The sequence below is a fragment of the Zosterops lateralis genome (assembly GCF_965231275.1).
Source record: "Zosterops lateralis genome assembly, chromosome: 2".
NCBI classification, from domain to species: Eukaryota; Metazoa; Chordata; class Aves; order Passeriformes; family Zosteropidae; genus Zosterops; species Zosterops lateralis.
The window spans coordinates 68,396,905-68,422,499 of NC_139763.1; the positions used below are offsets into that span (position 1 = coordinate 68,396,905).

Below are 25,595 nucleotides of genomic sequence, written 5' to 3' on the forward strand. Positions count from 1 at the left end.
CCTACTCAACATGTTATTATTACAGTTTTCTGTTTTAGATGGGAAGCTTTCAATTTGCTTTTTTATTTTGATTTTGCCTCTAAATATCCATTTTGATGCAGTTTCGAATAGTAATAACCCAGTATCATTTTTCCTTTCCCCTTTGTCTTCTTGCTGAAAGTGATGCAGCCCTTATGTTCCCTTATCTCTATAACTTATCAAATTCCATCTTCTTTAGGAAAAAATATGAGTGTGTTTCTAGTGGAAAACTGAAAACAGAGTTTGTCCATGCCTGGTAGTGTGAAGTAAAACCTTTGGCTAAAGTTCTCCTCCAGAATCTGCCAGGATTAGCAGAGGACATGCAATAAGAAAGTGGGATGAAGGGAAGGGGTCATGCAGTGGGGCACTGGCTCCATGTGCCCTTCCTCTGCAGGCAGCTCAGTTTGCACTTGTACCATGGTTATCAGTGGTGTGGTAGTGTGATTATGGAACAGCAGCAGGAAATGCTGGCAGAAGCTGGGAGGCTGGCAGTTAGGAGCAACAGAGGAGATCAAAGGCTTGAGTGCGTTTGCAGACTGGGGAATAATTGCAAGTCAATCCCGAAATGTGGGCTGGCAGTGCAGCATGGCCGTCGGCTCTGTCTGGCAGTGTATTCCTATGGGAGAGGTGAGTGTGTGGCACAGGGGGGCACATCTGCAATGCTGCACTCAGTTCTCGTTCCCTGTGATCCAGCCCCCATTCAGCGTTCATCAGGGGATTCAGAAAATCTGTTAGAGAGGAAATGGCTGTTAGAGAGGAAAAGATCTCCTAGCTGGTCTTGTTGCCTTCAGCTGGATGGTGAAAACTAATGAGGGGAACTTGAGCTGGAGGACCCAGTTGTGGCTCAGCTGTGGAGAAGTTTCAGCTGAAAATGGATGTTCAGATTATCAGAGAAGGAAGGCTGCAGAGCAGTGGTGCAGAGGATCTGTAGGCAGTCACAAGAGCTCATCTTCATAGGTAAGCATCTTCACCTTGCTCACTTTTCCATCAGTGTCCTCATACCCGTTGTTTCTTCTCAAAGAACTCAAGGCTTTCCCATATCTGTCTAGTGCCTCGTGAATTCTGTCTTAGTAAAGCAAAATCTGACAGTAAGAAGAAATGTGTAGCTGAGTACCTTAGAGATTTAAGATGCAAAAGGCAAGGTTTTTAATAATTCTGTTTATCAAATTGTAGGCAAATATACTACAGTCAGAGTGCCTTTAAACTGTTAAAAGCTTTCCCCAGGCAGCCTCACAGTAGAAGGCTTGACATATTAAATATATACAATTCCCAAAAGGAGCTTGGAGCCAAGCCGGCTATCTTGGTTGCATGGAGAAGTCTGAGCTCTTCTAGTTACAAGTCAGTGGGGGGAAATGGCAAGTCATTTATTCCTTCTCCTTCTGCTTCCTAAGTGCAGGTATGAGGACCTCAAACCATTTGTGAGCTTGGTGTTCCAGCAGGGTCTCAGCAAATCTCACAACCATCTCCAAGTGAGGGGGAAAGTGAGGACTGCACAACAGTGACAGGAGGAACTATCCTGTTGTCCTTCATCCCTGGGACAACATCTGTACTACCAAAAAAGGGAGAGTGAGGGATCCCACAGCCAGGGAACGCAGATGGACTCGTGTTCACACTGCTTAGGAAGAAGTTGGTCCAAAAGGGGTCCAAAACAGGGATCAGCAATGCAGGGAGTTGTTTCCTGGGACCTGAGCTCATTCCATGGCCTTGGGTTCAGCCACACTGGGCTGCTGTAGGGCTGTGTTCACAATTAGCAAGTAGTGTGGCCCAATAAAATATTTGCCGAGAGAAAAAGTCCTGATAAACCATCGTCTATGCTACCACATTTTGCTGCCTTTTTGAGGGTTTGCTCTAGTTTGAGCCTGTGATCTGAACACTCACTAGTGGTAGCAGCAGATCTTCCCTTTCATCCTCAAAGAACTCAGTGCACTTTCTGGAACTAAAGCACATGGAGGATGATGTAGAATAAATATATTTATTTCCATATGCAGCAAACTTTTTTTTCTTCTTATTCAAGTGATGGTCAGCAATCTTAGGGCAGAGAAAGAGCAGATCTTGCCCTCTGTACCATAAACATTACTCCAGACATTAAACAAAATGCTCTCTAAAAGTCCTTGGAAGATCTCCATCCATATAGTACATGTCACACCGTAGTATTGAGTATTTAATCTCTTTAGAAACCTTTGCTAGGGATTCAAAATTCTATTATTATTCAAGTGGATATGCACTACTGATGGGTCTCATTTATGGATTTTCACGTACACTTTAAAGGTCAAACAAGTAATTTTAATCGGTTATGTGAGGTTTTTTTGACAGCTGATAAGTACTGAATGTACCACAGCACCCGGAAAGCAGATTTGCTATATTTGCCATTACATATTTGGATTGGGGCAGGGATCTTGCTCTACCCATGCTCATTTCACTCTCCATCATCAAATTACTGGTGCTGATGAACCAGTGCATCCACAGGAGAGCACTGTCGTTGCAGCACTTCAGATCTGAGTCACAGCTTGGACAGAGGCCCAGGACCTGTGTCTTATGGCTGCTGGTTAAGAGACTAGTAGCTGCATCAGAGTGGTGTTGTCCTTGGCTCAGAGTATTCCTGGCTACCTAATCCATACTGCTTTCTCCTGGCCTGCCAGGCTAGTAATCATTTGGAAATTAGTCTGGTTGTGGTTGTTCTAAAATTCTTGTGTGCAGGTCACTCGTGCCATGGTGGAGATCACAAGGTGACAACTGACTGTCCTCACTTACTGTCAGCAGAACTGAAAGCAGAGAACATGAGAATATTTTCAACAATATCAATCATGGACTGGGAGTAAGGTTTGAGCTTGGGTGCTGTGGCATCAGCTTCTATCAGGTGAACTAAAGGGCTGGCTGCAGTGCCTATGGGAGCAGCAGTTCCCATGGGGATGAGCAGAAAGGCTGACCAGCCCCAGAATGAAACAGAGGAGATTCTTCAGCTTAGGGAAGAGACAGTCAAATTGGATCTGACAGAAGCCCACAAAGTCATCTATCATGTGGAAAAACTGAACTTGGGAGAATTGTGGGACGTGTAATGAAGTGGTTTGAGAGTCAGAATAAATAGACAAAAGTGCTTTTTTTGGTGTTTTTCCACTGCATTTTTGGAACACGGTAGGATAGGGTGGACAAGACCCAAAAAGGGATGAGATCCACTCATAGAAGACTACTGATGCAATAGTCCAGCTCCAGCAGCTGTCAGGAGAAGCCCACAGGTCCAAGCTTGCTGGGAGTTGAGAGGCACATTTGGGGAAGAGCCGCTGTTGGCACATGCTGCTCTTGTACACTTCTCCAGTTGGAAACCCGAGGAGTTGTTGATCAAGACTACAGCAGCCACTCAGCTGCTCTTCAGTGTGGGCAGCAATCAGGGGAACTCATGGGCCACCAGGACACAGGCAGCTGTTAGTAAGGAAGAAGCTGGTTTTAGCCCTGGCAACACTTTAGCTGGGATGAAGCTCTCACCATAGAATAACCCTAGAGAAAACTTTAGGATTTTCCAGCCCATTTAGACTGTATCTAGATCTGCCCAATCATTTTTCATTTCCACAGCCCAGCTTCTTAAGAAAATCTAGAGGGTGGAGGATTAGAACAATTAACAGTTTACAGAAACTCAGCTCTGTTTTGCTGTTTTCATGGGAACAAAGTTCGTAGTGCTACTTTTATGGTACCACCTTGCTTTTATACTCCACGCTTTGTTAAACATGGTAATGAGCTCAGCACTGTGCAGTGCACTTAGTGCTGTGCACAAAAATAAAAGTATTTCCTGCCCACACTTCAGAAGAGCTGCTGTGATGGTAAAGTCTCTTTCCAGCTTAGGGCTGCTAGCCTAAATAGTGTGTACACTGGGTTAGTCTGTCAGAAAGTTCTGTATTGCAAATGTAAATTTATCGTTGTAAGAATGACAAGCTCCTGTTCAAAGCACAGCACTATATAAAGCAGTTCACTGAGGCAGTAGGTTTTACCATATCTCTCCCCCCCCACCCCAGAACAGAGAGGAGTTTTGTATTACATTAATCAGCATCTAAGCCCTGAAGGTCGCAATTATCTGGCCACTATTTCTTAGTATTAGTGATTTTAGTACATGATTAACTTTTATGTGTGCATCATTAAGGTGAGGAATTGTTTTTGAAGTTTCAAATAGAGCAGCAGGTCTTAGCTGTAGTATTTGCCATACTTGCTCAGCCACTCTTAAAAGGGATGATTTATAGAAAATCCAGCTGTGAGTTTTCGTTTCTTCAAGAGCAGGAGGCGGGACTAGAAACCAACCTAAAACCAAGCGGAGCATTGATCAGAGTAGAAATGATGTAGAGCACAGCTCCGCAGACAACAGCTAAGCATCGGGGAAGTATTAGCTGGCAGTGATAAGGAGGCGGAAGCAGAGCTCGGTGACAGAGGAGCCATCTGTCAGGAACTGGGAATCTGATTTCATGAGAGCAGAAAATGAAGTAAAGAAGAAAGTGATTTTGGTTCAGAGGTACAGTGGAGCCCAAGGATATCTGTGGACAGTAAGTTTCTATACTGGAGCAGGGATGTTTAATACAGCAGCTGATACTGTTTGAAAGGGCTTTTCGGCTTTGAAAACAGACATAAGTAGCTCCTGTATTAAATAGCTTTTACTTAAAGTTTTTATTTATTTTTAAGATGTAAATAAGCTTATCTGTTTGAGGTGGCTTGTTTAAAAACTTGTAAACAAACTTTAAAACTGCTGGTTTCTCTTACTTCAGAGGGTGTTTTTTTGTTTAATAAGATCACCTCCTGTCGAGGATAGGATTTGTTCGTAACCTTTCAGAAAAATATCTTAGAAGAAAAGGCTGTTTTGGCCCCAGCTGCAAGGTGAAAAAGGGTAGGCAAGAATATTTTTTCTGGAAAGGGGAAAGGAGTTCCCACCCAAATAGATCTAAACTAACTGTAACTACAGTGTATAAACACCCCGGGGGTAAATCCTACCCTCAGTTACACTGATGTAGTAAGTCAGGTTTAAGTCTACTGTAGTTAATAAAATTACTCCTGATTTAATTAAGGATAGAATTTGGTTGCACATTTCTTAATAATGAAAAAGCCCCATGGTTCTTTCCAAAGTGCATTTTATGTTAACAGATTATTAAGGATTTACTTAAAAATACGTTAAAATTAATTGAAAACTCACACTGAGATGCATCTTTTGTCATTTTCTTGTGTCCTTCTTTGAAATTAGCACAAAAGCCAACATGAGATATTGTAAGCAATCCTATTATTTCTTGTTAGCAGGTTCTCAGATAAGGTTTGCTTTGCTCATAATTTCATGCTCATTTCACTTCAGTGGCATGTATATGGGGTGATATGCTTTAATCCTGAAAAGGTTTGTGGAGCTCCAGCTGGGAGTGATAAGATGATACTATCTGTAGCAGAAAAGTGTCAAAGTTCTGTACAAGACCCCAGTCTGTCTAATTGGGAATGAAACTGTTCTATTACAAAGTGTACAGAAAAAATTACTCTTGTTGCTGTGGTTTTTGTGTACGAGTTAGAAGCAGAAGCATTGGCTGCTGACTGAGAAAAAAAACCAAAAAGTAAAACCCACTCACTATTATAGCCCAATATGGATGACAAAACACTGTAGCATGTGTGGGAAAATGGCTGCAGTCCAATGTCTGGAACCATTTATCTTCTGGTAGAGTCTGGAAGATGACTGTTTTATGTATTTTACAGAAATCCCTGCTGATTGATTTCATTTACTTAGGAGGAGGGGTCACAGTGACTTATGGCAGGGACAACTGGGGCAAAATGTGGATTCTTTGCATTATCCTGACATCCTGTTCTGCTTGGGGTTATTGGCACTTTTTGAAAGGACCATGCTGGACTTGTTTTGCTGCTGCATTTGCTACTGCACACAGTCAGAGGTTTGCTGCTTTTTTCTGGGTCTCAGAAAGCTGCGAGTTGCAAGTTGTGCTTCCACTAGTGCTGGGCACATTTTGGAAATTATGGTTTGCAGAGGTTTGAAGGGGAATGGACAGAAATGGGTACAGGTCTCTGTAACCTGCCAAAGGCTTGGCTGATGGTGGGTGCTGTTACTGAAGAGGGAGGAAAGACTTTGTGGAAGTCTGGGGGGAAAGTCTGTTTTCAGTGTGTGAGGCTTGCAGAAATACCTTGTCCCTCTTTAGCATGAGATTTGTACGGTAGGGTTGTGATACTGGTTTTTCTGACATTTGTTGCTAAAACAGCCACAATTCCTGTCATTTTTTTTATTTGTACGGAATAAAGAGTTTGCCAAGTTTATTAGAAACAACAGGGATATGCTGCACATCAGTGTTATTCGTTTATATCTCTGTTATTTTTATGTGTGCTCTGATGGCCTGTCTGTCAAGGTGTTTCCTTCAAATCAATTCAGTTCACATCACAGCATGACAGGCACTTGTTATATACCAGGCATGTCTACAGACATTTGCTTTCATGTTGCAGGGAATGAGTGCCAAGATTTTCATATGATGAAACAAAAGGGTGGGGGATATGTTTTCTTGTCAGTAAGAACACTGCTCTGTGTCAACAAAAATGGAAAGGAAAATGGACCTTTCAATTGACAATACTACTTCACTTAGTACCCTTTAGGCTCTTCACAGGGTCCTCTGCTAATGATTACAATGCCAAGTCCAATGCAAGATCCCATAACAAACCTGGAGAAAGGGAAAATTATTGTGTGTCCCCCACCACATCTAGTTTCCCAGACATAACCACTTAGTACAGTCAAGACATTTTTCATTAACAGAGAGAAAGAAAGAGAAATAAAGAAAAATATAAACAAGCAAGAAATTCTTGTGATGTACCTAGCTGCTGAGGAAGTTTCCTATATTTACCAAGTATTTTTATCAGAGCAGTCAGAGCAGTTAAGCACTGTACAGTATCCCAAAAATAAACTTAGCATCACCTCTCTTGTGGACAGCATCTGTCATTCAGCCCACTCAGGTTCTTCAGTCTCACTGCTCCTCATGCCATCTTGATGTGCACTGATTTTCTGTTTCTGTGTTTTAAGGATGTTCTTATGGCTATCAGACATTTTGGTTTTACTCATCTGTAGACCTCTGATTTGGATTTTTAAGTTTAAGGAATTTAGATTAATTGTAACCTTTTCTATTTCCTTAATTTCCTTCACTTCCTTTTCAGACGCTGCATGTTTTGGTTATCCTCCCACAGAACAGTTCCTTGCTGGCACCCTCACAGAGGTGTAGCTACTTATGCTCTTCATTACTTTAGTTTGAGCCTTTCCTGCTTTTTGGTATATCTAACTCAAGAGGACAGTGGATAGAGCCGCGGGTTCCAGGGGAAGGTACCAGTTACCTTCCTTGGGTATGCCGCTGAGCTGTCTGATGATCCAGAACAAATTTAGTGCCCCAGTTACTTTTTTAGATCTGTCTTTATCGCAGGGTCCTTGATATGGTCTCTCTTGAGAGAGAGAGAGAGAGACAGAGTGCTGGTAAACAGATCTACTGTGAGTCCACTGTCTCCCTTTAATCTGGAATTTGGGCAGGAGGGGGAAAGAGTGCTCTAAGCTGATGCAAGTTTGCTTTTCCATCCAATGGGATTGCATTCTCCTAGTAATTTGGAGCACGTTTGAGGACTCTTAGCCCCTGATCATTTCTCTTCCATAAGGATTGGTAGGGTGGTGTGGTCAGACTCTGGCCATTTAGTCTGCTGCCCGTGCAGTCCCTACATTTTTATTAGTCAGCTCTTAAATCTCTTCATTACATGGAATCGTTTTTCATGTGGCCACCAGAAAATGCCTTCCTGAGTGTGCAAGTTCTTTACAAATAAAGTCTCATAGATCATATTTTAGACATGTTGCATATTATCCCATTTATAAACAAATTTTGTCTTTTTGTACTTTGTAATATAGCACGTGACAAGCATGGGGCGGGTGGTAGAGCTACAGCTGCCTCTTGTTTTCTTATAGATATTGATAAAAACAGTAAATCAGATTAAAAAAAAAAAAGGAGCTCTGTAGGCTGTGGAACATTATGAAACCACCCACTGAATGTCTGCACAAGACATACGGCAACAGCCACACTTTTATGTACTAAATGAGTTCAGAGTGGGGGCCAACTGAATGCAGTGCAGAAGTGGTTTACTTACTCATTTATAACCCTAACCTAGAATCATGATTGTTTGCTGTTCTGTAAAAAGGATGACTTTTTGTGAGCCTTTAAAGCCTTCAGCATTAAGTGGCATTAAGTTGATGGCTACTTGTTTTGTACCTCCAGTGAAAAATTATGCATAAATCAAGTAGGCTTTCCTTGTAATGCACTCATAATCCTCACAAGCAAAACTCCCACTCAGAAACAGTGATCAAACATCATTTCTTGAACTTAGAAAGGTCACCTCATAAAAAATACGGAGGTATAATATTCAGACCACCCAGGCAATTTTTTTTTTTGGCTAGGACATTATTTTAATTAAGTCATTGTAAGGTTAAAATAATAATAGGGTTCTGATGTAGGCAGATAAAAGACAGGGAAGCTACATTAAATTCATTTTCCATCCACCAAACACATCTAGAAGAGATAAGCTCACTTGCTGTTTAAACATTTTGCACAGGGATGGACGGGCTGGCTGACATTGAGTTCTGAATGTTCCAGGGTTTATGTATTTAAATCAAGCACTAAGCATTGTTTTTGTTCCTTTTGTTACCTCTAGTTGTTGATTTATTGATACTTTTGATGGCAAGTAGACTCAGTAAAACAGAATCATTCTGTGTCACATAAAATTTCCTCTTATATCTGTGGATGTTATAGACAAAAGGAAAGGATTGATGGAGGGAACTTCTGCTGAGATGGTAAAACCAGTGGTAGATGTCTCTAAAAGGTGGAATTGAGTTGCTGAATTGCAAATGAATGGAAGGTCTTGTGAAATCACTAATTAAGGCTGTCTCAGTTCTTAAAATCTGCCAGTGCAGCCAGCAATATGGGCAGAAGGAGCCTGGGAACCAGCAATCCTGCAAAAGGGGTTTGTGGCTGGAGCATCTTCATGGGGTGTTGCTGAGAGAAGTGATGTTGAACTTACCCTTCAGTGTGAAATGTCCCTCCATGTGGGAGTGACTTTGTGGGAAATAGGAGCACTGTGTGCTCTAGCACTTGTTATACAGGCTTTGAGCAGGGACAGGAACTGCAAATGGCAGTCCTTTGCTAGCCATGAGCACTGATGTGCCATTGAAAAGTCATCACATGGTCTCAGCTGGCTAAATTTCAGGGTAATACTTGGAGATTGCACCTACTTTCTGCTGCCTGGGTCCTTGGGGCCCCCATTTCTAGACTCCAGGAACCTCTAAGTCTTCTTTTCCAGCACAGCAGAGCATAGCATTGAGGCATTGATCCTTCTGTGTCTCTCCTGTGTCTGTGCATCCCAGCTGATACACCTAGAGCAGGAGATGGGCCCTCACTTGTCACAGAAGGGTTCAATAGACTCATAGATGCATAGAATGGGTTGGGTTGGAAGGGACCTAAAGATCATCTAATTCCAAACTCCTGCCATGGGCAGAGACACTGTCCACTAGATCAGGTTGCTCAAAACCCCACCCAGTGTGGCCTTGAGCACTGCCAAGGATGGGACATCCACAACTACTCTGAGCAGATTTAAAAGATTTGTTCAGGAGATGTTTAGTTTGTCACATCCCTCCACCAGTGGCTAATGAACTGCATGAGCAGCTCTGTTGTATTAATTTGGTTTGCAAGAATATGTACACAAGATAACAAAAAGTGAATGTGGTTGATAGAGGCACAGTGACATACACCTCTCTTGTGCTTCTGAGCCACTGAATTCAAGATGTAGATTTATCTTAATATTTAGCACTTAGTGCATTTAATAGGTGTGCAGGAACATGCCTAATTTATAAATCCAAATTAATAGAGGTAATCACATGTGACAGTCTTTTCATCACTTAACCCAATGAGGAATGAAGACACTATTTTGTTTGGACTATAATTGCTTATACATACCTGAAAATACTATCTCATATTCTCAGTTCTTTGTAAAAACACCATGGGTTTGCAGTTACGAGAGTATTTCAGACAGCTGCATAATGACTTAGCTTCATTTTTTAACTGAACTGAAAATTAGGAAGCTGACCCAGATCTCAGTGGGATATCTCCAAACAAGTTTTTCAGTGAACTTAGATGCTAAATGAGCTAAACCAGTTCATTTTTTAAAATTGTTTGAAAACCATCTTTCAGAAAATAGAGTCTTGAAAGCCTGCTACTTATAATGAGCATGCTTGCAGACCTCTAAGGCAGCAGTTGAACATCCTCATGCTTCATATTACTTATTTATATTACATTTATATTGTCCACAAGAACTTCCAGAGCAAATTCAATAGACAGCTATAGTTCTGCCTTGATTCCTCAGCCCTGGTTGCTATGACATCCAAGTTGGGAAAATATCTGCCAGCTCCAGGTGGCTGAGCACACAGGTAGGTGAAACATTAGCAGTAATTTAGAGAGCCATGAAGTGCTATCCTGTGACCAGAAGGTATTGTCCACGGTTTTTTGCAAAAAGGAGCAAGAAGTTCTGAACGTTGCTGGGAAGCCTAGACTTTATTTAGCTACAGTGAAAGAAACTGCCTGTACCAGCAGCCTGCACATGTACTGAGAGGTTCTGGTGTTAAGCTAGGAAAAAATCTAATGATCTGTTCAAATTAAACACAAAATCAGAGATTAGAGGGGGCTGGCTGGTATCACCTGTAGTCGCACTCAGTAACATTCTGCCCTGTAATTTGTTCCACTCAGCTCACTGGGTTTATAATAGTGGTTGGAAAAGGCAGCAGAACAGAGCTTGCATGTGAAAAACACATACAATGAGAATTGTAAGACGTGTGAAAAGAAAGTCCTTTCTTATTTAGTCTTTGTACTCAGAACTTGTCCCTCTGCATAATATAATGCAAATAGGATATACAAATTCTTTTTTTTTTTTTAGTCTGAACTATGTTCAGGATCAATATTCAAATGCTGTGGTTGAGTTTTAACTCCCATCCAATTGTCACTGTTTTAAATCACTTTTATAGCAAGAATAAATTTTCACTGAGAGCAGGGGTTTTTTGCAACCTTTCTTTTCCAGTTAAAAAAAAGAGAACAAGAATAAAGACTATCAAACAAAATGCAACTTGTCTAAAATCTCATAAAAGTTCTTACACAAGAATCTATCAAGCCTGGGAAAATATGTGTTCTTTTGTAAAAACATATTTTTCCTTGAAGTCATTGCTAGATTACAAAAGTTCACATAACATATTGGTATGTGTATGTGTTTATGTAAGACAGACCTCTGTATTTCACTTTCTGATGTCAGTGTTGCCTTGACAACTGTATTTTATTGATTAGTAGAATATGTGTAATTTGGTTCAGAGCTGCATCATCTTACAAGGTCATTTTTCTTCATGAGAAGTTGTTTCATTTTCTTATTCTCCAAGTAAAATTATTCTTCTGATATGAGAAATAACATTATTTTGATCCTTTTGGGGGTGTTTCTGTGGCTGAACTCAAAACTCAAGAGAATTTGACAAAGGCAAGCTGATAAAGTCATTAAATACATTTCTACTGATACATGCATTTCTTAGTCAACTTCCTTTGCTGCCCATGTTAACCTAGTATCTAATCTGTAACTTCACTGGTAACCCACTGGAGACTCTATCTGTGCAATTCCCGTTATTACATACCTTTGGGGTTCTTTTCCTCCAGAGAGCTGAAGGTCCAAGTAGCAACACTTCTCAGGATCTCTTTGAACTAGATATTATTATAGAACGTATTTAACACTTAAATAAGCTGTGATGTGAAAAACTTCCCCCAAAGAGTAAGTAGTACTGAGAATAGCTCCTGAAATAGAACTCTTACACCCTTATTCTGCCCATTGTGGGTTTGTCAGATCTATGGATTAGTTCCTGACAGAGGACTGTATCATTTAGCAATTTAGCAATAGTTGTCCCATTGCCAGTCCTTCTTTTGTGAGTGCTGGTCATGTTTATGAGAAATTTTCATTTTCACACAAACTGAGCAGGGGAGAGGATGGAAAGAGAAGGCAGGATGCTGTGTCTCGGTTCAGATGGTGCCATGGGCTAATTATGTGCACGGCTGGAGGATCCACATAGCTAGGTTTGGCAGACTCCTCCTGCTTTGGTTTTGTCCTTTCCCCCGTGTTTATTTGTCTCATGGTTTATGAGTATCACAGGAGCCAAGAGCAGTCAGGGTGTGCAGCTTCCTGGATGAAATCAGACAGGAGCACAATAAGAAAAAAATAGAGAGGCCAAGGAGAAAGAGGAGGAGTACAAATAATGGATGGGAAAGTAATGAAGGTCAGCCAGATGTTGATGTAAAAGCTGTCTCATTTTTTTATGCACAGCTGAAAGCATAGCCATCCCTACAGTCCTAATATTAACAATTTACAAATTACAGCAGTGGTTGTATTTATATGTCATACAAAAGGTAAATGATGGGAATAGGTTGTCAACACGCATTGGAAAACAAGTCTGAAAATCTCTAGCACTTTCTTTAAATATGATAGTTCCTGACAATTAAATATCCCATTGGTTGCTATCTAAATATTTATCTTCAGGGAAATTACAAGAAGTCCACAGTCAGAGAAAACCCACGCTTTTCTGTTCTCTGTTGTAAAGATAAAATTATGTTCTACCTTTGAAAAAGTGCTTGGTTCCTAGGTCTATCCTATTGTATTTTTCTGGATAATTTTGAAAAAAAGAGAAAATAGTCTGACATTGATGGCAAGCAGGGACTATTTCTACATTGTGGTTTTAAAGGTTGTTTACCGTGCTAAGTCAGATACCATAATGTGAAATAATGTTTTTAATCTTTTGGATTAAAACATTCAGCAACAGGTCTTCCTAGCAACAAGGCCGCACCTAACAGAGAGCCTCATTTTCTTGCGAGGATCCTGCAGTCTTACATGGGTTTTCTAGGTCAGTCATAGACAGCAACAAGACTAATTTATTCCAGATGAAAGTCAGGCCCACTGTAATTAGCAATACCATGATATTTGTCTGAAAAATCAAGAAACAGTGGTATTTGCTAGAGAGACTATGCGTCTTGTGGAGAACCCACTCCAATTAATTCAGGATTTAGATACTTGGGGTTAAGCAGATGGTCCAGTCAATTTGCTCACAACTGCTTAAATTCCTTGTACAGTCTAAGGAGAGCAGCAGTTGCTTACTGAAGATCTGAGAAGGAAGATCTGTTCCCCCTCTCAACCCCATCCACCTATCCATCCATCCATCCACCCACCCAAGGATGATTCAGTCTGCCTCATTCAAGTAAATACCTCTTCCACTGGGATTACAGTGGAACAATAGGAAATAAATGCTGGCAGTTCCATGCAGTTGGGTTTTACTCATTGGAAGATGGATGTGACTTATCTTCCTCTTGCATAATAGCCCAAGAATTAGAGCACTCCCCCCAGAGAGAGGCAGTCCTGGGCTCTGCTTGTTCTGGGTGAGTTGAGCTCACTTCTCCTACATTTAGCTCAGAAGAGCTAAATTCCTCCCTTCGTAGGATGACCATCCGTAAGTCTCCATGCTTTTGGTTTTTTATTCTTTTCTGCCTGTCTGTGAGGACTGTAAGCTCTGTAGGGGACCAGCTAGTTTGTCGTTAAACATTTGATCATCACTGACTGTTGCAAGGTTCTGATTTTGGCTTTGTAATGAAATATAAATTATGAAAATAGTTGTGCAAATTTGTCTCTTCACACCACAAAAAATGATGACTAAAAGCTTTGTTCTTGTAAATGCATTACATATTTTTGGCTGGTATGGATAAAAGTTGGGCTTTATCCAGCCTTTCATTGTGAAATGTTTTGTGAAACAGAAGATGGGTCTGCAGAGATGTTGAATTTCATGTGTACTTGGGGAATTGCTGGTTGCTTGATGGTTTGATATGGCCATGAGTATGTCCTCATTTTTGTTGTCTCTTTTAGAGACATTCATGCTGGAGCTTGGTAGATCTGTAGGACTGGGAAATAAGATGCTCCGAGGCCCTTTCTTGCAAATTACTCTTTTAGGAGATTTTTTTTTTTTACCTAGGCAAGTATGTACATAGCTCAGGGCAGGGGTAGGCTGCAGAGCTCTTAGTGACCCAGCCACTCACTATCTTTTTCTCTTGGAGTTTCTAACGAAGAAAGCAGTGGGAGTGAGGGACGGATGGGGCTGAGAGCAGTATGAGGACATTGTGCCATGGGGACATTATGTGGTCACTCCTGCAACACTGGCGAAGAATGCAGCAGTGATGTGTTCCTCGCATGAGTCATCCTGGAGCTGCCAAAAATTGGAACAGCCCATTACCCAGGGATGACTAGTGGTTGTTGACCTTTATTTCCATCTTAGACATTATTGTAAAATTGAGCTAAATGAATTTCTGCTTTCTGAGCGCTGACATCAGTGCAGCCTGGTTTCCTACAAATTTGGATTCCTTTCTCCCACCTCACCGAAACTTGTCCTTCCCCTGCTCCATGTCACTTCCCAGATCTCTCTCCCATCTCCTAAATATTTTCGAGTGGTACAGACACTGTGTGCTCTGCAGCCAATTGTCTGCTGCTTCTCATCATGCATAGTGGGTCACCCCACAAATGACTTTCCCTTACTGGAATGCTAATTTGTATACTTTCCTCTACTCAACACCAGCTTTTCAAAAAAATAATGTCTTTAAGACATGGCTTCTCCTGTCAGATGCGACTGAAACTAGCCAGTAGATTCTGAAATTATTTGGGGGGGCAGGAGAGTGTCCCAGAGAGATAGCTGGTACGAATATTATTTCTTGAAGAAGCAGTTTTACAAATATTCTATAATGCATGCAGAAATTAAAAGACTTATGAAGAAATTAGTGAGTGAAGCTCTGCGAGTTGTGTTGTAAAGGAAGAAATCAATATTTTATACATTTTTAGATTTGCTGCAAATTTTTAAAATTATTATAGTGAAAAATTGTTGAGCAATTTGACAATTGAATTGCTTCTCCATCATGAGGAAAATGTGGGAGTCACCCTACCAGTTCATCCCCAATGTGTTCCAGCCCAGCCAGTGATGAATTCGGTTTGAATTTATCAAGCATAGTAAACACCTATACAGCTCACAGATGGTTAACATTTTATCAGTACATTGCACCTATGAAGTGACAGTTGTTGTAGACATCTGCTACTTTGCCACCTTTAACAGTGGCAAACTATCAAAAGTGTTATCAATTCTATGTGCTCATTTTATTAAATTATATTAAAGAGATAGATAAAGTCAGATTTGGAAGTCCAGAGAGTGCTTTTTAGAAAAAGATTCTGGCTATGGTTGGGGTTTAATTTTTTAGTTAGTGGCTAGTTCAGGTTTTTCCAGTAGAAAATTACTTGAGAGGGTGTCTGGCAGAATGGATCTAAATAACTTACAAATTTTGGATATTTATGGATGAAACAATTACTAAATAAATAAAGATAAAACCTCACAGTAAAGCTATTTATTATATTTCAGTTAAGGTTCTTCCATCTTAACATTCCTGGGGTCTCATTTGTGATGCTGTAATTTCTTTTTTCATCTCCTCCTGAAAGTAGTATTTGCCTTAGGGGTATGGTATCATTGTGATATAAATGAGCTGGTGCTGCTGGTGTCATGGCTAATTGCTGTCCTTCGAGCAGCTCCCTTAGCATTCAGTCCTTCAGGCTGCTTTGGAAGGGCCTTTACATTTACCACAGATGTCCTGATGTCTTCCAAAATGATGGAGGAGAGCATTTCGCCCTTTCATTTTGAGGCATCATAAAGTCTTGGAGACTTTTGAGGCCAATTGCCAGATGTGATTAAAAATTAATGAAACAGAGCAATTGTACCTCATCCCCTTGACAGACACTTAAGTAACAGCATTTTCTAAGACTACTTTTCTAAATTATTCTTTTTACAGCTGTATTTTTCTGTCATCTGACCACAATGACATCTTCCTTAGCATTAAAAATGGAAAACAGTACTAAAGAACATTTGAGGATTTTTTTTCATACAGTTCTCTGGAAGTTCTGTTTTGATTTTGTTCATCACACATAGGATGAACTATCAAGACAGACTGTAAACTGAAACATAAAACTGAGGTATTAAGTGAGGAAGGAGATCTATTGCTGTTTAGTGCTACAGGAGGTGTCTTTGGTAAAGTTCACACTCATTGTGTGCAAGTTGAAACATTTTCCAGAAACTAACCTGTTTTTTTGGGCTAAGCCTACACTGCCTTCTTTCAAAAGCAGTATTCTGTCTGTATTTGAAGAGAGACTAAATATCATCTTCTCTGTGTTCTACTACCTCAACCTTCAAATATTCTAAAGGGAAGGAAGTAGAAAAGAGCAGGCAGTGGGGAGGAGTGCTGTCTCTGCATTGATGCTCTGGAAGGTTACTGGGGCATATTAGTGCTCAGGCGCCGAGATTGAAGAAAAACAATAATTTGACAAAAAGTAATTAATACTAATTAATGCTTCTTTACTACTTTATGTGTGCTGCAGATGCAAACACCAGCTAAATGTAGAGACTTGGTTATACGTGGCGAGATTTTGTTCTTCGAATTCTGTCAGTTTTTTCAAAGAGCTATAAATAAGCAAGAATACCTTTGACTGAATATCTTTTTTTGCCAAAGCAGAGAAACACAGTCATCATTGTCTGTGAACTACTCACAAGGTTTTAAATGCAAAAGCTTTTAGGGCTAAATGCTGATATTTTTACTGATACTAAACAGGAATGTACTCTTCAGGTTATTTATTATTAGTGAGAGTGTCTGGTGTTTGATAAAAAAATTCATTGTGAAATATTCTTTTGGAGAGGTATTTGTCATTAAGATTATAATTTAAGACACACATTTTGTTCATTGTGCCCTGTGAGGGATAACCATGGGCTATTTAGAAGACAGTATTTGCCTGACACAAATATTGCTCCCTTGAGAGTAGACTTTCTCGACAGTCCAGCACATTATCATGACATAAGTACGCACAGTTACTCAGAGTCGTTGCAGTTACGTAGTTCCCCCCAACAGGATACTGTTAAATAAACAACGTTATTTGAGGATTTGGCAATTCCCTCTTCCATGCTTCACCCAAAGTATATTCTTAGCTTTTCATTCACTGTTGTTTTTGCTTTCCTGGAATCAGCTCTTCTGCCTTCTGAAACTCACATTTGTGCAGACCTCTGATCCAAACAAAGCCATGATAGTTTGGGGAGATCTGCACTGTTGTATTCATCAGAGGTGAGGGTTAACAAATCTGAGCACTGCAGCTGAGGTTATCATCCAGCACCCCTTACACACCATGGAAAGCAGCACTGCATGAAATGGCACCATTTCTGTGAGCAGGGATGCAAATGGTGCTGAGATGCCAGCATGGCAGGAATATAAGATACTGCTTGCAAGAAAATAAGAGAGGTTTATGGAGTTTCTGCTACAGGTGTGGCAATCCAGGGGCAGTTAAATGCAAGGTCTGGAAAAGTAAGCACTGCATTCCAGCCACACACTGCTCAAGTTAATGTCTCCTCCTGAGAACAGAGCTGGAAGTGTATCATCAAAACATCGACTTCAGCAAAGAGTTGTAAATTTGCCACCTAGCTGGTTTGAGACCAAAGCAACCTGTTTAGTCAGGTGTATCTCAGAAACTGTCCTGAATCCAGGATTCCTCTAAGGAAGAGTAAATATTAGTCCTGCAGGTTTTGACAGAGAGTAGATTAGATGAACTTGTACTCTCCACTTTGGCCTTATTTTCCGTAGTTTATTTCAACTCCTTAGATGAAGTATTTTTAAAATAAAAATGAGCATGGCCATCCTTGGGAGGAGGAAAAAGCCAACGCTACTTATTTTAATGTTTTTTAAACTGGTCATTTTACAGGATGTGGCTGCAGTTGTTATCAGTCCCAGTACTATCAAGTTATTCCTTACTTTGTGTTTGCATAAGATCCAGTGAAGAAAATGTGACTGCCTTCACAGCCAGTGGAGTTCAGCGTTTTCCTAAATTCAGTAACAGAGTACATGGAGGAATGATATTTGACAGAGATTCACTGAAGTATCCTGAGCATTAGTGGGATAGTTGTGAAAACCAAGACAGTTAAAAACATAGTTGGAGAGCCAGAAGAAAAAGATACTTGTGAAAATAAAAGCAAAAAAGGAGCCCAGCATTAAGGAATCCTCTACTTTGTTGAAAATACAGGAGAGATGAAGGATGTGGGGTTCGTTTTCAGATCTGTTTCTTATGGAAATAGTACAATAGTACATGCCACTATGTGTGCCTTACGCCACAATCCAGCAAAGCAAGGATAGAAATAAATGTAAGACGTATTTAGTGATTTCAGTGATTTCAATGACAAAGAATCTGTTGAAAATTTTGATCAGGAGAAAAACCTTTTTCTTTAAGACAGTGTGAAACTGCACAGTTGGGGCCCTTACAGGAGGAGTTTAAATTTATCTTTTCCTCAGAAGAAAATTACTTTACATGTATCGTTTGATTGTGATCTAGGTTACAGGAATATACTGCTGTAAAAATATAGCATTACTGGAATTTTCCAAGTCCAAAAATAATTTAGGGTCCAAATACGTACTTCATCTGATTTACGGCTTTACAGCCATGCCTAAGCCAGTAGTGCCAAATAAAATTTTCTTTACCGTGATATGTATGCAGTTCTTTTAAGGTATTTGGAATGATATCTAACGTTTAAATTAAGCAAAAATTTCCTTCGAAGAATATTCAGCTATATTTATTTTTTTAAAGTGCAATTTCATCTTTTACATTTTCAAAGTGTAACTTCATTTCTTACAGTATCAGTGCTCAAACCTATTTATGATATGCTTAACAGAATCAAGGACCCAATACATGCAAACAACATTGTTGCATCCTACAAGGGCAGGGGTTTTTTTTTAAATATGGTGAAATTAGTTTTCTGTACTTCAGTAATTTACCAATTCTATTCAGTGAACATCTCTCAGGAAAGCAATCAGACAAAAAAAAAATTTAAAAAAATAAATTTAAAAAAAGTGACTTGCCCTCAGCTTCCCATATATGAGCATTTTCCTAACACCTATGTACAAATGTGTAATTGAAATAACATTTGCATAAATTCCATTTAGTAAGGATGCATTAGCTGATGCCAGTGAATATGAGGACATTTAAACAGTAAATAAGAATGCATGCCTAAGCATTGATCAGTTAATGCAGACATTGTCAGAAGAATTAAATAGATCATGATGTCCTTTTGTTCTTTCTCTTTATTTAGTATAATATACTGTTGCTTTTTAAATCTCCTCAGGGTCTCTAATAAAGAAAGATCTCTTCACTTAATTTCAACAGCTGCATAATTGGGGTGCTAAATCATCCTCAGGGATGTAATCAAAATGATTCTACTATGTAACAATTTTCTGGGTTTTCTACTTAGTTTAGAGCAGAAGGAAGAGATTTACGTAATTGCAATCTCTTGCATTACCTTAAAAGTCAAGCACTAATCATTATAATACAATAGTTATATTGTATAAGTTCTCCAGGACATTTGTAAATAAACCAAATTCAAAATTCACAATAATCATGGTTGTAGGAAAATCTGATCCACAAAGACAATTTAACAGAATTACAGGATTTGTTTTGCCAGATTCAAATCACAAACCATCATCTGAATCTGGAAAAAAATAATCACTGAATCTGACACTCAATCATGACTTTAGTTACACAAAATGCACTGAATAATTGCCTGAACCCTTGACTCTGTTTATAAAAAGCCACAAGATCTGTGCACCAACACTTTCCATGCTTAATGGCAAGGTTATCACCTTCAGTGACTGTGAAACTGAAGTTTTGTTCACAAGGTGCCCCACGCAGATATGGGACCCAAGAGGGAAACCCCAGACTGGGACCTCACCACCTCTTGCCCTTCCCTGCCTACTGATCAGTCTCTTGGCCTTAACCCCACATGTGCCAATTGATGTATTTGTTCCGGTTCCAGGTATTTCTGCTTGAAGGCAGTGAAGTTTCCTTTATCCTAGGAAATTCTGGGAAAAGGGCAGTGATCCCAACACCTGTATGGTTTCAGCCTTTGGTCAAATGCTATGGTCACTAGTGTACACATCAACTGAATCAGATTTCCTGGATTTATTCTAAGAAACAACAGCAGGGCAGGACTCCAATCTAAAATCATATGCTAAGTAGGAGGGATTTCAGCAGATGTTATCCCTTGGAGTTATGCCGAACTGCTAATTCAAGTGCTCAGTGCATGGTAAAGTTCCTGTAGTGCCACTCTGCAAAAGAGCAACTCAGCTTAGAAGTGGTGCAGAGAGGGACATGGAAGTTCTGCCAAGCCAGGTGGCTTGTGGATACTGCATTTCCTGGAAATGACCTGCCCATGCTCTCTGAGAACATTTATCCTGCAAATAGGCTGTATGCTAATTTCTTGATACACCCTCAATTTCCACTGTATAATAGCACTAATGACCTTGACAGAAAGCATTTCCTAGGGATTAATAACCATTTGAGATTTAATGACCTGAGGCTATGCCTCAGGCCATCAACTCCTTCAAGCTGCTCATTAAATCCTTAGGGTATGCAGTCTGCTTCAATCACTCCTGCTTAAGGATTTGCTCAGTGTCATCTAATAGCAATATTCTCCCTGAGGTATTTCCTCTTCAGAGGCCCTAGAAATGTGTTTGTCCTTAAGACTTTTGGGAAAATAATTCAACATTAATTTTTTAGGTGACTTGTGTTTCAAGTCACTGAGCTTTTGGTGTAAAGAACTCAGTAAAAGTGAGACAGTTAAGTTCATAAATTGTAGCTTGAAATATAAGCTATTTGTTCTAATTGCTTACAATCTCATAATATAAATCAAGAGCCAGTAGCATCCCCCATCCAAATACTGGTGGTTCAGCCAAAGGTAACTTATTTGAGAGGTGATTTTGGACAGGGTACCACTCCCTGGCAAAGACTGGCTTCATACTAGCTCTAAAAGACACCCCAAATTCAGAAGGAACAATATAGAGCAGAGCTGCCTATTAGAGGAGAAATGCTCCAAAAGGCAGTTTCTTACCAGTGAAGTCATAAGGCAAAGATGGTGTATGGTCCCATGTTATGGTACATATTTGTGAAGGGTGAACTTGTTTTTCTGTGGAAGGCTTTTCATTTAAGGGAACATTCTTCCCATATTCAGATGGCACCAAGCACAATTGGATCTTAGTTAAATCTGCTGCTGTGGTGTTACATCGTGTTCCCTGTTTATTTGTGTAAGAGTGTGATTCAGCATGCCAAATAGGCATGGCACAAACAAATTGCTATTGTGACTTTCTTCCCAGAGTTTCTAAACTGAGAGAGACAAAAATGCTTGGGGATGAAGGCAATCAACAACAGTTGTAGGAAGCTGGTGCAGCAACCGTGGTGCAGAGTGATGTGTCTACAAATCAGTTATATTGTCTTCACATCAATTACAAGAATCCTCTGGTGAGGCTCTGCCAGGATCACATTCTCACATTAGTCTCTGCTGTGCACTGAGCAATCAGTTCACTTGTTATGTCTACAGAGGACTAGGAACAGGCTCTTAGGGAGCTGGAAAGTGGAGATGCTTACCCATCTATCTGTCTGGGAAGACCTGCCCTCAACCTGACTTACACTTGGAACCCACCCCATGCTTTGAGCCAACATCTTTGTTCAGATACAGCCCACATTTTTAGGGAAAGAAAAGCATTTTGCTGGCAAATTCTAAAAAGTACTGGGAGTTGTTTATAAGCTTGAAATGCTTCATCTTATAAAACAATTAAGAAAACTTGGATACCAAGAATGAATAGTGTCAACAGCAGGAGAGGAATCTTGATAATAGGAGCTTAATTCTGGTGCGATAACCTTGTAACATGTATGTACATACATACATGTGTATGGAAATAGCCATAGAGATATGTATGGAAATCAGCAGATGAATTGTTCATCAATAAGGCATTGTGGTGATTAGAGGGTGAACAACGTAAGTACTTATTTAGTTGTTTATGTTTCAGATTAGTGGATTTTGAGGTCAGGTAGCTAATTCCATGATATGCTTTGTGTGGGAAATACATGCTGTTTGTAGTAAACACTGAGCACCTGCACTGAAATGTTCCTACGCAAATCTCAAATCCCATTGCAAACATGAGATTGCACATCACTATGCCACCACTGCAAATGGTGCAAATAAATGAAATTAGGGACCTTAAGTCACACCGTACATTGATAGGATGTGCCTCGAAGAAGAATCTCACTGGAAATGTCTTTAGCTTCATCTGCCTGTTCCTCCCAAATTCTCTGTATAGTCCACAGAGAAGAATAAGCTCTTTCTGTGCACAAGACATTTTACCTCTTTCAGACATTAACCAAGACTAGATAAATATTTCAAAAGAAGTACCTCCTTCTCTCCCTAGCTTTCAGTGGCACCTAGGATTAATAGTTCCAATGTAGTTGCAGATGGGTGAGATGTTTTCCATTCCTTATATCCAAAAATCCCCATTTATGTCAATATTCTGCATGCATGATGGAAAGACTGCTGTGAAAGCAAGTCATCTAGATATTTAAGTTCCGATATGTCCTGTTGAAGGCTGTTTTATGTAACCAGCCCCTCTGCTGAGACCATTACTGTTGTGTGGAACACGTGGGTGTGTCACTGACCGAGCTCTGCTTCTTCTGGCTGCTCTTGGTTTGAAACAAGCATGCTGCATCATTCCCACGTAGGTTTTAGGTGCAGGAGTACAGCTCTGCTTGGAATTTCCTCTCTAAGGTCTATTGAGAATTCAAATGAGAGCCAGATGAGTTTTTTCCTGTTCATTTAGAAGAAAAATGCAAAACATCATGTGAAACTTTAAAACTCCAACACTCCCTGAAAGTCCTCACCACAATAACATTTTCCTGAAAAACTTCTTTCCAGTGGGATTTGAGCTTGCAGGTGAAAAGTGTTCATTTTGTTTTTCTACCCCTGGTGAGGAAAGGCCAGATTGGTAAACAATGAGTGAAGGAAATTGTTTGAAATACATTCAACAAATAGGAGCTTTGTAGTCTCAGTTTTGAGGCTACTTTTAGCAGCCTCAAATTGGCTTTGTCTTGGAGTTATGGAAAGATTAACAAGAGTCCCAGCTCTTTTCCCAAAATCAGAGTCAGCCAATGGAGCATCACAATTATAATTGTCACCTTTTGACAGTGTTGCCTTTTCTGCCATCCACCAGTGCAGGTGAAGCAGTGACTTCCAGGCTGATTTTTTGGTTTTTTTGCTTATTGTTTGTTCTTAAAGATGAAGCTGTAGTAGATAATATGGAACTGTAATTTTCAGTACACTAATGTGATTCCTTAGCAATAAGTAAGCTTTCAGAGCCTAATGCCATGACCACAGAATATTGTGCATTTTGAGTTTCTAACTATCATTACTGTGTAAAAAAACACTGCAATATGCAAAGCATCAGGCAAAACAATATGAGAAACTTTAAAACTCCAACACTCCCTGCAAAATGTAGCCTGTCTCTTAAATCAAAATACCTTTATCATTTCTTCTCTTTTAACCAGTGGTTTCAGAGCAACAAATGGGCTCTAAGGTGGTTATTTGAATTTTTTAACTGCCATTTTGTTGAGATTTCATAGCCAGATTTAGTCTTCTCCTTTCAAAAATTGAGCTGGGCGTTCTTTATGGTAAAATCTATAGGAGAGACCATCTTTTGTAGGCAACTGCCTGCTTTCTGCTTCTGTTTCTGTCTGGAGAATAACTTATCTCGTCATACTTCTGGCATATCTGAGGCTACATCCTGCCAAAATCTGAAAGTGAAATAAACCATCAAAAATGTCAGATTCTTAAAAGTGCAGACCAAGGTCAAGTCTAGAAAAAGAATATGCTTGGAAAAAAGTTTCCTTCAAAGCATACACAACCAAATTTCAATCTTCGTGTTTATCTGAATATCTGTATGTCATTATTGTAGCTCCGGACAGCCAAAAATGTCTCATGTCCTCAGCACATACTTTCATTCTTCTGGCCTTGAAGGGACATGAACCCAGGGCAGCCCTGGAATCCTGTACTTCATGGAGCACATCTGGAGATGGGGAAGGGCTGATCCCAGAGGCAGCATAGCAGCTGGTGGGAGCTTCCCTCTGGGGCAGGTCTGAGTGGCTCTGTGCCCCTGGGGACAGCTCCCACCTTGTGCTGAAAGTGATTTCCAAAGGAGGGAGGTGTCCTCAGACACTCCTCCTGGGCAAGGGCAGCTGTTGCTGTTCAGAGACTTCTCAAGGACCAAATGCAAATTTGTCAAAACAAATTGAACCTCAGGCCCAAATAGTCTGAATAGCAGCCATCTCTCATCCCTTCTTTAAACAGGGTGTTTTAATGCTTTGCAGAATAACAGTGTGAGGCATGCTGCCTTCCATCTCCTTAATCCTCTGTAAATTTACTTCTAACAGCTACTGCCAAAATACAGTATGGCACTCGCACAGCACATGCTTCTTCAGTGATGAGCACAAAGCAGCTTCTGTTCAGAGGGAATATGTTGCAAGCCCATGAGTGACACATTGGGAGTGTTGAAGATTATGAAACATACTCTGAAACTGAGCAAGCCATAAGCACTTCATTTTTCAGAAACAGTCACATTACCTCTGTCATTCTTCTTGGCAAGTGTGTGTGTGTGTGTGCAGGCTTGGTGCATCCACGTAGCACACGTTGAACAGGCACCAAGTGTTAAACCTGTGGTGTGCCAGCCATGCTATGGAGTTCACAGGAAATATTTCAAGTATGCACTTCAGCACTCTTCTCAGATTTTTATAAAAACCCATGATCGTTATTTGCTTATTTTTACTTAGCTAGCCTCTCTCTTGGACTAAACTGACCTTAAATTATAGCATAGACTTATATTCATTGATCTCCTGGTGAATGCTCTCTAATTGATCCAGAATCAGGTCATGGTTTAAGGCAACTTCGAACTCTAACTGGGTGATATTTGCTGGAAAAGCAAGTGTTTTGTGTCTGTCTGTGGGCAGAGGATACTATGAAATAAGTAAATTTAGATATCAGCCAATGGCTGGACTAAATCTTTAGTAGCACTAAAAAAGATATCTCCACTTTAAGAGGCCACCTGTTTGTTAAAGTGGTAAAAGAAGATGAGAACATGCAAGTTAACTATGTGGTCCTCATAGATCTGGAGCATATTTTGAGCATAGTACACACTTCAGCATATGTAGTCTAACAATTTTGCTTCCTAAGGAGGGAAGAATAATTTTTCCATTTTTAAAATGAAGTGTGTTAAGTGATATGTCTCCTTTCCCACCAAAAGCTGGGCAAGGGATTAGTCATTTACTTTCCAAATATCTAGCTGCTAGCACTGTCTAGAGAACAAACCATCTTTGCCCACAGTCAGGCCAGTAATGATTCAGGCAAGTGGGAATGTGCTCTCCAGCAGTTAGAGCAAGGGGACTCTGTCCATGAGATGGCAACTGAAACTATCCAAGTGACTTCCCATCAACTATGAGAGGATTAAGAATTAGTTGAAATTCATCCAGCAAGTTAAAAAGTGACAGGGTCTGTATTTCAATCACATTTGCAGAGCCAGCCCCTCTGTACTCCTTCCTGTTATCCAGCAAGAGACATTGACATG

At 40.1% G+C, this 25,595-nt stretch overlaps 1 protein-coding gene across 3 annotated transcripts in view; it reads left to right on the forward strand.

Moving 5' to 3' along the window:
- Nucleotides 1-25,595, forward strand: part of STARD13 (StAR related lipid transfer domain containing 13) — a 140,250-nt gene that overhangs the window by 64,193 nt on the left and 50,462 nt on the right. The window contains exon 1 of one of the 3 annotated variants that reach the window (XM_083855872.1): nt 4,509-4,541. The exons of the other annotated variants lie outside the window; for them this stretch is intronic. The gene's annotated coding sequence lies outside the window, so the exon portion shown is untranslated. Of the gene's footprint in view, nt 1-4,508; nt 4,542-25,595 lie in introns of those variants that run through there. 3 annotated transcript variants of the gene reach the window in all.